At 46.2% G+C, this 9,600-nt stretch overlaps 6 non-coding genes across 6 annotated transcripts; all 6 read left to right on the top strand.

The window, feature by feature from the left end:
- Positions 1-1,244: 1,244 nt before the first annotated feature.
- LOC142280945 (U2 spliceosomal RNA) lies at positions 1,245-1,435 on the top strand. Its single transcript, XR_012743113.1, has one exon. It is a non-coding gene; the product is annotated as a U2 spliceosomal RNA (small nuclear RNA).
- Positions 1,436-2,822: 1,387 nt separating this feature from the next.
- LOC142280944 (U2 spliceosomal RNA) lies at positions 2,823-3,013 on the top strand. The gene has a single exon (XR_012743112.1). It is a non-coding gene; the product is annotated as a U2 spliceosomal RNA (small nuclear RNA).
- Positions 3,014-4,400: 1,387 nt separating this feature from the next.
- LOC142280943 (U2 spliceosomal RNA) lies at positions 4,401-4,591 on the top strand. The gene has a single exon (XR_012743111.1). It is a non-coding gene; the product is annotated as a U2 spliceosomal RNA (small nuclear RNA).
- Positions 4,592-5,978: 1,387 nt separating this feature from the next.
- LOC142280942 (U2 spliceosomal RNA) lies at positions 5,979-6,169 on the top strand. Its single transcript, XR_012743110.1, has one exon. It is a non-coding gene; the product is annotated as a U2 spliceosomal RNA (small nuclear RNA).
- Positions 6,170-7,556: 1,387 nt separating this feature from the next.
- On the top strand, positions 7,557-7,747 carry LOC142280941 (U2 spliceosomal RNA). Its single transcript, XR_012743109.1, has one exon. It is a non-coding gene; the product is annotated as a U2 spliceosomal RNA (small nuclear RNA).
- Positions 7,748-9,134: 1,387 nt separating this feature from the next.
- LOC142280940 (U2 spliceosomal RNA) lies at positions 9,135-9,325 on the top strand. Its single transcript, XR_012743108.1, has one exon. It is a non-coding gene; the product is annotated as a U2 spliceosomal RNA (small nuclear RNA).
- The last annotated feature ends 275 nt before the right edge of the window (positions 9,326-9,600 follow it).

The following is a 9,600-nucleotide window of genomic DNA, read 5'->3' as shown; positions in this document are numbered from 1 at the left end:
TTCACACTTTTGACTTTCTTTATTCATCCAAATAGCAAACTCATCACCACTCAACCTGACCAACTCGGCTATGTCCCCGTGCTGCAGTTCTCTGTCTTATCTAGATCATTTGCAATTGAATGGAATAGATCCCTTTTGGACAAAGTGGATTCACCTGCTGCTGCAGTGACCACAGGTGTGATAACATCTAGAATTGGCATCTGGTGCGATCTCTCCGCTTCCACTCCAAAGAAAGTTACCTGTTTATTCCTATCATGCATTGGTTTTTGGGGTTTTCTTTGAGTAATGATGATCTCTTTAGTAGTCTGTTGGCGCCCTCTCCTGGAGGAATAGTTTGCTTGCTCTTGGACATTCTAAAAGAGAGGTCATGATAGACATTGAGCTTCTGAGCTCAATTGGGGACAGTCATGGGTGATGAATGTTTGCAACCTACTGCGAAGCCTCATACCGCAATATAAGGAACGTCAAATACTAAGAAAGGGCGGCCTATGAAAGAATTACTACTTTCAATAAGTACACTTAAACGGCTAATTGGGAATAGAAAAACTGTAAAAAGCCCTCTGAGAAAGCCCCCCTCTAACCTTTGATAGTAAGCTTTTCTGTAGTCTGCCTGTTGATGTATTTTCCGTTTGAACTGTGCACAACATGAAGAGACGGAACACTGGCGGCTTGTCACAATGCCCCCCGATGACATCACAATAGCGCTGCTGCCTAGAAAACAAGCTGCGCAGAAGAAGTTGTTCTTTGGGTGGGAGGGTGGGCTAGTGGAAGGAGGGGGCAATCTCTTTTTTTCCCGGGTGGTAGGGGGATGACAGGAGAAGGGAAGCGGGTGGTGAGAAAGGTACAGAGGGCAGGGTTTGGGGGCTGGGAAGGAAAGGGAAAAGATTAGGGTTTGGGGATGATGAAAGGGCTTTCTACGGGTAAGGATGGCAAAGGGTGGCAGTGACGGAAAGTCAGGCAACCTGTCCTGTCCGTCTTTTTGTATCGTGAATTGGAAAGACTGCAAGGGGGAGGGGAGTTGCTTGCGCCCTAAAGGAGGAGTTATTCAGATTCATTGCAGTGGGCGGCGGCTGCAAAACGCACCATTCTTCTTGTTTTGGCTCTGCAAAGCAGCCTTTTCAAGGGTTGGCTTGGGTGACAAAATGTCTTGTGTAGGCGTGGGTTTGTCTCCCTCTCGCTCTCTCTCCCTAAGATGTGTCCGGCATAGGCCAGGGTGCCACTCGAGGCCCAAACCAATTCTGGTTATCGCTTCTCGGCCTTTTGGCTAAGATCAAGTGTAGTATCTGTTCTTATCAGTTTAATATCTGATACGTCCCCTATCTGGGGACCATATATTAAATGGATTTTTAGAACAGGGAGATGGAAAAAGAGCTTGCTCTGTCCACTCCACGCATTGACCTGGTATTGCAGTACCTCCAGGAACGGTGCACCCCTTCTTAACCCAGTTTCCAAAAGCAGAACTCAATTCACCTGATTCATATTAGCCCGATTTAATGAATTGGAAGAAAGCATACGTCTTCATATGCACCTCAATTTGGCCCATTCACTTTTCACACTTCCTCCTTTTGTTTTTTATCTTTCACACTTTTGACTTTCTTTATTCATCCAAATAGCAAACTCATCACCACTCAACCTGACCAACTCGGCTATGTCCCCGTGCTGCAGTTCTCTGTCTTATCTAGATCATTTGCAATTGAATGGAATAGATCCCTTTTGGACAAAGTGGATTCACCTGCTGCTGCAGTGACCACAGGTGTGATAACATCTAGAATTGGCATCTGGTGCGATCTCTCCGCTTCCACTCCAAAGAAAGTTACCTGTTTATTCCTATCATGCATTGGTTTTTGGGGTTTTCTTTGAGTAATGATGATCTCTTTAGTAGTCTGTTGGCGCCCTCTCCTGGAGGAATAGTTTGCTTGCTCTTGGACATTCTAAAAGAGAGGTCATGATAGACATTGAGCTTCTGAGCTCAATTGGGGACAGTCATGGGTGATGAATGTTTGCAACCTACTGCGAAGCCTCATACCGCAATATAAGGAACGTCAAATACTAAGAAAGGGCGGCCTATGAAAGAATTACTACTTTCAATAAGTACACTTAAACGGCTAATTGGGAATAGAAAAACTGTAAAAAGCCCTCTGAGAAAGCCCCCCTCTAACCTTTGATAGTAAGCTTTTCTGTAGTCTGCCTGTTGATGTATTTTCCGTTTGAACTGTGCACAACATGAAGAGACGGAACACTGGCGGCTTGTCACAATGCCCCCCGATGACATCACAATAGCGCTGCTGCCTAGAAAACAAGCTGCGCAGAAGAAGTTGTTCTTTGGGTGGGAGGGTGGGCTAGTGGAAGGAGGGGGCAATCTCTTTTTTTCCCGGGTGGTAGGGGGATGACAGGAGAAGGGAAGCGGGTGGTGAGAAAGGTACAGAGGGCAGGGTTTGGGGGCTGGGAAGGAAAGGGAAAAGATTAGGGTTTGGGGATGATGAAAGGGCTTTCTACGGGTAAGGATGGCAAAGGGTGGCAGTGACGGAAAGTCAGGCAACCTGTCCTGTCCGTCTTTTTGTATCGTGAATTGGAAAGACTGCAAGGGGGAGGGGAGTTGCTTGCGCCCTAAAGGAGGAGTTTTTCAGATTCATTGCAGTGGGCGGCGGCTGCAAAACGCACCATTCTTCTTGTTTTGGCTCTGCAAAGCAGCCTTTTCAAGGGTTGGCTTGGGTGACAAAATGTCTTGTGTAGGCGTGGGTTTGTCTCCCTCTCGCTCTCTCTCCCTAAGATGTGTCCGGCATAGGCCAGGGTGCCACTCGAGGCCCAAACCAATTCTGGTTATCGCTTCTCGGCCTTTTGGCTAAGATCAAGTGTAGTATCTGTTCTTATCAGTTTAATATCTGATACGTCCCCTATCTGGGGACCATATATTAAATGGATTTTTAGAACAGGGAGATGGAAAAAGAGCTTGCTCTGTCCACTCCACGCATTGACCTGGTATTGCAGTACCTCCAGGAACGGTGCACCCCTTCTTAACCCAGTTTCCAAAAGCAGAACTCAATTCACCTGATTCATATTAGCCCGATTTAATGAATTGGAAGAAAGCATACGTCTTCATATGCACCTCAATTTGGCCCATTCACTTTTCACACTTCCTCCTTTTGTTTTTTATCTTTCACACTTTTGACTTTCTTTATTCATCCAAATAGCAAACTCATCACCACTCAACCTGACCAACTCGGCTATGTCCCCGTGCTGCAGTTCTCTGTCTTATCTAGATCATTTGCAATTGAATGGAATAGATCCCTTTTGGACAAAGTGGATTCACCTGCTGCTGCAGTGACCACAGGTGTGATAACATCTAGAATTGGCATCTGGTGCGATCTCTCCGCTTCCACTCCAAAGAAAGTTACCTGTTTATTCCTATCATGCATTGGTTTTTGGGGTTTTCTTTGAGTAATGATGATCTCTTTAGTAGTCTGTTGGCGCCCTCTCCTGGAGGAATAGTTTGCTTGCTCTTGGACATTCTAAAAGAGAGGTCATGATAGACATTGAGCTTCTGAGCTCAATTGGGGACAGTCATGGGTGATGAATGTTTGCAACCTACTGCGAAGCCTCATACCGCAATATAAGGAACGTCAAATACTAAGAAAGGGCGGCCTATGAAAGAATTACTACTTTCAATAAGTACACTTAAACGGCTAATTGGGAATAGAAAAACTGTAAAAAGCCCTCTGAGAAAGCCCCCCTCTAACCTTTGATAGTAAGCTTTTCTGTAGTCTGCCTGTTGATGTATTTTCCGTTTGAACTGTGCACAACATGAAGAGACGGAACACTGGCGGCTTGTCACAATGCCCCCCGATGACATCACAATAGCGCTGCTGCCTAGAAAACAAGCTGCGCAGAAGAAGTTGTTCTTTGGGTGGGAGGGTGGGCTAGTGGAAGGAGGGGGCAATCTCTTTTTTTCCCGGGTGGTAGGGGGATGACAGGAGAAGGGAAGCGGGTGGTGAGAAAGGTACAGAGGGCAGGGTTTGGGGGCTGGGAAGGAAAGGGAAAAGATTAGGGTTTGGGGATGATGAAAGGGCTTTCTACGGGTAAGGATGGCAAAGGGTGGCAGTGACGGAAAGTCAGGCAACCTGTCCTGTCCGTCTTTTTGTATCGTGAATTGGAAAGACTGCAAGGGGGAGGGGAGTTGCTTGCGCCCTAAAGGAGGAGTTATTCAGATTCATTGCAGTGGGCGGCGGCTGCAAAACGCACCATTCTTCTTGTTTTGGCTCTGCAAAGCAGCCTTTTCAAGGGTTGGCTTGGGTGACAAAATGTCTTGTGTAGGCGTGGGTTTGTCTCCCTCTCGCTCTCTCTCCCTAAGATGTGTCCGGCATAGGCCAGGGTGCCACTCGAGGCCCAAACCAATTCTGGTTATCGCTTCTCGGCCTTTTGGCTAAGATCAAGTGTAGTATCTGTTCTTATCAGTTTAATATCTGATACGTCCCCTATCTGGGGACCATATATTAAATGGATTTTTAGAACAGGGAGATGGAAAAAGAGCTTGCTCTGTCCACTCCACGCATTGACCTGGTATTGCAGTACCTCCAGGAACGGTGCACCCCTTCTTAACCCAGTTTCCAAAAGCAGAACTCAATTCACCTGATTCATATTAGCCCGATTTAATGAATTGGAAGAAAGCATACGTCTTCATATGCACCTCAATTTGGCCCATTCACTTTTCACACTTCCTCCTTTTGTTTTTTATCTTTCACACTTTTGACTTTCTTTATTCATCCAAATAGCAAACTCATCACCACTCAACCTGACCAACTCGGCTATGTCCCCGTGCTGCAGTTCTCTGTCTTATCTAGATCATTTGCAATTGAATGGAATAGATCCCTTTTGGACAAAGTGGATTCACCTGCTGCTGCAGTGACCACAGGTGTGATAACATCTAGAATTGGCATCTGGTGCGATCTCTCCGCTTCCACTCCAAAGAAAGTTACCTGTTTATTCCTATCATGCATTGGTTTTTGGGGTTTTCTTTGAGTAATGATGATCTCTTTAGTAGTCTGTTGGCGCCCTCTCCTGGAGGAATAGTTTGCTTGCTCTTGGACATTCTAAAAGAGAGGTCATGATAGACATTGAGCTTCTGAGCTCAATTGGGGACAGTCATGGGTGATGAATGTTTGCAACCTACTGCGAAGCCTCATACCGCAATATAAGGAACGTCAAATACTAAGAAAGGGCGGCCTATGAAAGAATTACTACTTTCAATAAGTACACTTAAACGGCTAATTGGGAATAGAAAAACTGTAAAAAGCCCTCTGAGAAAGCCCCCCTCTAACCTTTGATAGTAAGCTTTTCTGTAGTCTGCCTGTTGATGTATTTTCCGTTTGAACTGTGCACAACATGAAGAGACGGAACACTGGCGGCTTGTCACAATGCCCCCCGATGACATCACAATAGCGCTGCTGCCTAGAAAACAAGCTGCGCAGAAGAAGTTGTTCTTTGGGTGGGAGGGTGGGCTAGTGGAAGGAGGGGGCAATCTCTTTTTTTCCCGGGTGGTAGGGGGATGACAGGAGAAGGGAAGCGGGTGGTGAGAAAGGTACAGAGGGCAGGGTTTGGGGGCTGGGAAGGAAAGGGAAAAGATTAGGGTTTGGGGATGATGAAAGGGCTTTCTACGGGTAAGGATGGCAAAGGGTGGCAGTGACGGAAAGTCAGGCAACCTGTCCTGTCCGTCTTTTTGTATCGTGAATTGGAAAGACTGCAAGGGGGAGGGGAGTTGCTTGCGCCCTAAAGGAGGAGTTATTCAGATTCATTGCAGTGGGCGGCGGCTGCAAAACGCACCATTCTTCTTGTTTTGGCTCTGCAAAGCAGCCTTTTCAAGGGTTGGCTTGGGTGACAAAATGTCTTGTGTAGGCGTGGGTTTGTCTCCCTCTCGCTCTCTCTCCCTAAGATGTGTCCGGCATAGGCCAGGGTGCCACTCGAGGCCCAAACCAATTCTGGTTATCGCTTCTCGGCCTTTTGGCTAAGATCAAGTGTAGTATCTGTTCTTATCAGTTTAATATCTGATACGTCCCCTATCTGGGGACCATATATTAAATGGATTTTTAGAACAGGGAGATGGAAAAAGAGCTTGCTCTGTCCACTCCACGCATTGACCTGGTATTGCAGTACCTCCAGGAACGGTGCACCCCTTCTTAACCCAGTTTCCAAAAGCAGAACTCAATTCACCTGATTCATATTAGCCCGATTTAATGAATTGGAAGAAAGCATACGTCTTCATATGCACCTCAATTTGGCCCATTCACTTTTCACACTTCCTCCTTTTGTTTTTTATCTTTCACACTTTTGACTTTCTTTATTCATCCAAATAGCAAACTCATCACCACTCAACCTGACCAACTCGGCTATGTCCCCGTGCTGCAGTTCTCTGTCTTATCTAGATCATTTGCAATTGAATGGAATAGATCCCTTTTGGACAAAGTGGATTCACCTGCTGCTGCAGTGACCACAGGTGTGATAACATCTAGAATTGGCATCTGGTGCGATCTCTCCGCTTCCACTCCAAAGAAAGTTACCTGTTTATTCCTATCATGCATTGGTTTTTGGGGTTTTCTTTGAGTAATGATGATCTCTTTAGTAGTCTGTTGGCGCCCTCTCCTGGAGGAATAGTTTGCTTGCTCTTGGACATTCTAAAAGAGAGGTCATGATAGACATTGAGCTTCTGAGCTCAATTGGGGACAGTCATGGGTGATGAATGTTTGCAACCTACTGCGAAGCCTCATACCGCAATATAAGGAACGTCAAATACTAAGAAAGGGCGGCCTATGAAAGAATTACTACTTTCAATAAGTACACTTAAACGGCTAATTGGGAATAGAAAAACTGTAAAAAGCCCTCTGAGAAAGCCCCCCTCTAACCTTTGATAGTAAGCTTTTCTGTAGTCTGCCTGTTGATGTATTTTCCGTTTGAACTGTGCACAACATGAAGAGACGGAACACTGGCGGCTTGTCACAATGCCCCCCGATGACATCACAATAGCGCTGCTGCCTAGAAAACAAGCTGCGCAGAAGAAGTTGTTCTTTGGGTGGGAGGGTGGGCTAGTGGAAGGAGGGGGCAATCTCTTTTTTTCCCGGGTGGTAGGGGGATGACAGGAGAAGGGAAGCGGGTGGTGAGAAAGGTACAGAGGGCAGGGTTTGGGGGCTGGGAAGGAAAGGGAAAAGATTAGGGTTTGGGGATGATGAAAGGGCTTTCTACGGGTAAGGATGGCAAAGGGTGGCAGTGACGGAAAGTCAGGCAACCTGTCCTGTCCGTCTTTTTGTATCGTGAATTGGAAAGACTGCAAGGGGGAGGGGAGTTGCTTGCGCCCTAAAGGAGGAGTTATTCAGATTCATTGCAGTGGGCGGCGGCTGCAAAACGCACCATTCTTCTTGTTTTGGCTCTGCAAAGCAGCCTTTTCAAGGGTTGGCTTGGGTGACAAAATGTCTTGTGTAGGCGTGGGTTTGTCTCCCTCTCGCTCTCTCTCCCTAAGATGTGTCCGGCATAGGCCAGGGTGCCACTCGAGGCCCAAACCAATTCTGGTTATCGCTTCTCGGCCTTTTGGCTAAGATCAAGTGTAGTATCTGTTCTTATCAGTTTAATATCTGATACGTCCCCTATCTGGGGACCATATATTAAATGGATTTTTAGAACAGGGAGATGGAAAAAGAGCTTGCTCTGTCCACTCCACGCATTGACCTGGTATTGCAGTACCTCCAGGAACGGTGCACCCCTTCTTAACCCAGTTTCCAAAAGCAGAACTCAATTCACCTGATTCATATTAGCCCGATTTAATGAATTGGAAGAAAGCATACGTCTTCATATGCACCTCAATTTGGCCCATTCACTTTTCACACTTCCTCCTTTTGTTTTTTATCTTTCACACTTTTGACTTTCTTTATTCATCCAAATAGCAAACTCATCACCACTCAACCTGACCAACTCGGCTATGTCCCCGTGCTGCAGTTCTCTGTCTTATCTAGATCATTTGCAATTGAATGGAATAGATCCCTTTTGGACAAAGTGGATTCACCTGCTGCTGCAGTGACCACAGGTGTGATAACATCTAGAATTGGCATCTGGTGCGATCTCTCCGCTTCCACTCCAAAGAAAGTTACCTGTTTATTCCTATCATGCATTGGTTTTTGGGGTTTTCTTTGAGTAATGATGATCTCTTTAGTAGTCTGTTGGCGCCCTCTCCTGGAGGAATAGTTTGCTTGCTCTTGGACATTCTAAAAGAGAGGTCATGATAGACATTGAGCTTCTGAGCTCAATTGGGGACAGTCATGGGTGATGAATGTTTGCAACCTACTGCGAAGCCTCATACCGCAATATAAGGAACGTCAAATACTAAGAAAGGGCGGCCTATGAAAGAATTACTACTTTCAATAAGTACACTTAAACGGCTAATTGGGAATAGAAAAACTGTAAAAAGCCCTCTGAGAAAGCCCCCCTCTAACCTTTGATAGTAAGCTTTTCTGTAGTCTGCCTGTTGATGTATTTTCCGTTTGAACTGTGCACAACATGAAGAGACGGAACACTGGCGGCTTGTCACAATGCCCCCCGATGACATCACAATAGCGCTGCTGCCTAGAAAACAAGCTGCGCAGAAGAAGTTGTTCTTTGGGTGGGAGGGTGGGCTAGTGGAAGGAGGGGGCAATCTCTTTTTTTCCCGGGTGGTAGGGGGATGACAGGAGAAGGGAAGCGGGTGGTGAGAAAGGTACAGAGGGCAGGGTTTGGGGGCTGGGAAGGAAAGGGAAAAGATTAGGGTTTGGGGATGATGAAAGGGCTTTCTACGGGTAAGGATGGCAAAGGGTGGCAGTGACGGAAAGTCAGGCAACCTGTCCTGTCCGTCTTTTTGTATCGTGAATTGGAAAGACTGCAAGGGGGAGGGGAGTTGCTTGCGCCCTAAAGGAGGAGTTATTCAGATTCATTGCAGTGGGCGGCGGCTGCAAAACGCACCATTCTTCTTGTTTTGGCTCTGCAAAGCAGCCTTTTCAAGGGTTGGCTTGGGTGACAAAATGTCTTGTGTAGGCGTGGGTTTGTCTCCCTCTCGCTCTCTCTCCCTAAGATGTGTCCGGCATAGGCCAGGGTGCCACTCGAGGCCCAAACCAATTCTGGTTATCGCTTCTCGGCCTTTTGGCTAAGATCAAGTGTAGTATCTGTTCTTATCAGTTTAATATCTGATACGTCCCCTATCTGGGGACCATATATTAAATGGATTTTTAGAACAGGGAGATGGAAAAAGAGCTTGCTCTGTCCACTCCACGCATTGACCTGGTATTGCAGTACCTCCAGGAACGGTGCACCCCTTCTTAACCCAGTTTCCAAAAGCAGAACTCAATTCACCTGATTCATATTAGCCCGATTTAATGAATTGGAAGAAAGCATACGTCTTCATATGCACCTCAATTTGGCCCATTCACTTTTCACACTTCCTCCTTTTGTTTTTTATCTTTCACACTTTTGACTTTCTTTATTCATCCAAATAGCAAACTCATCACCACTCAACCTGACCAACTCGGCTATGTCCCCGTGCTGCAGTTCTCTGTCTTATCTAGATCATTTGCAATTGAATGGAATAGATCC

The sequence above is a fragment of the Anomaloglossus baeobatrachus genome, unplaced genomic scaffold (genome assembly GCF_048569485.1).
Source record: "Anomaloglossus baeobatrachus isolate aAnoBae1 unplaced genomic scaffold, aAnoBae1.hap1 Scaffold_4646, whole genome shotgun sequence".
NCBI lineage: Eukaryota > Metazoa > Chordata > Amphibia > Anura > Aromobatidae > Anomaloglossus > Anomaloglossus baeobatrachus.
The sequence above is the reverse complement of the archived record's forward strand: the minus strand, read 5'-3'. Positions and strand labels throughout refer to the sequence as shown.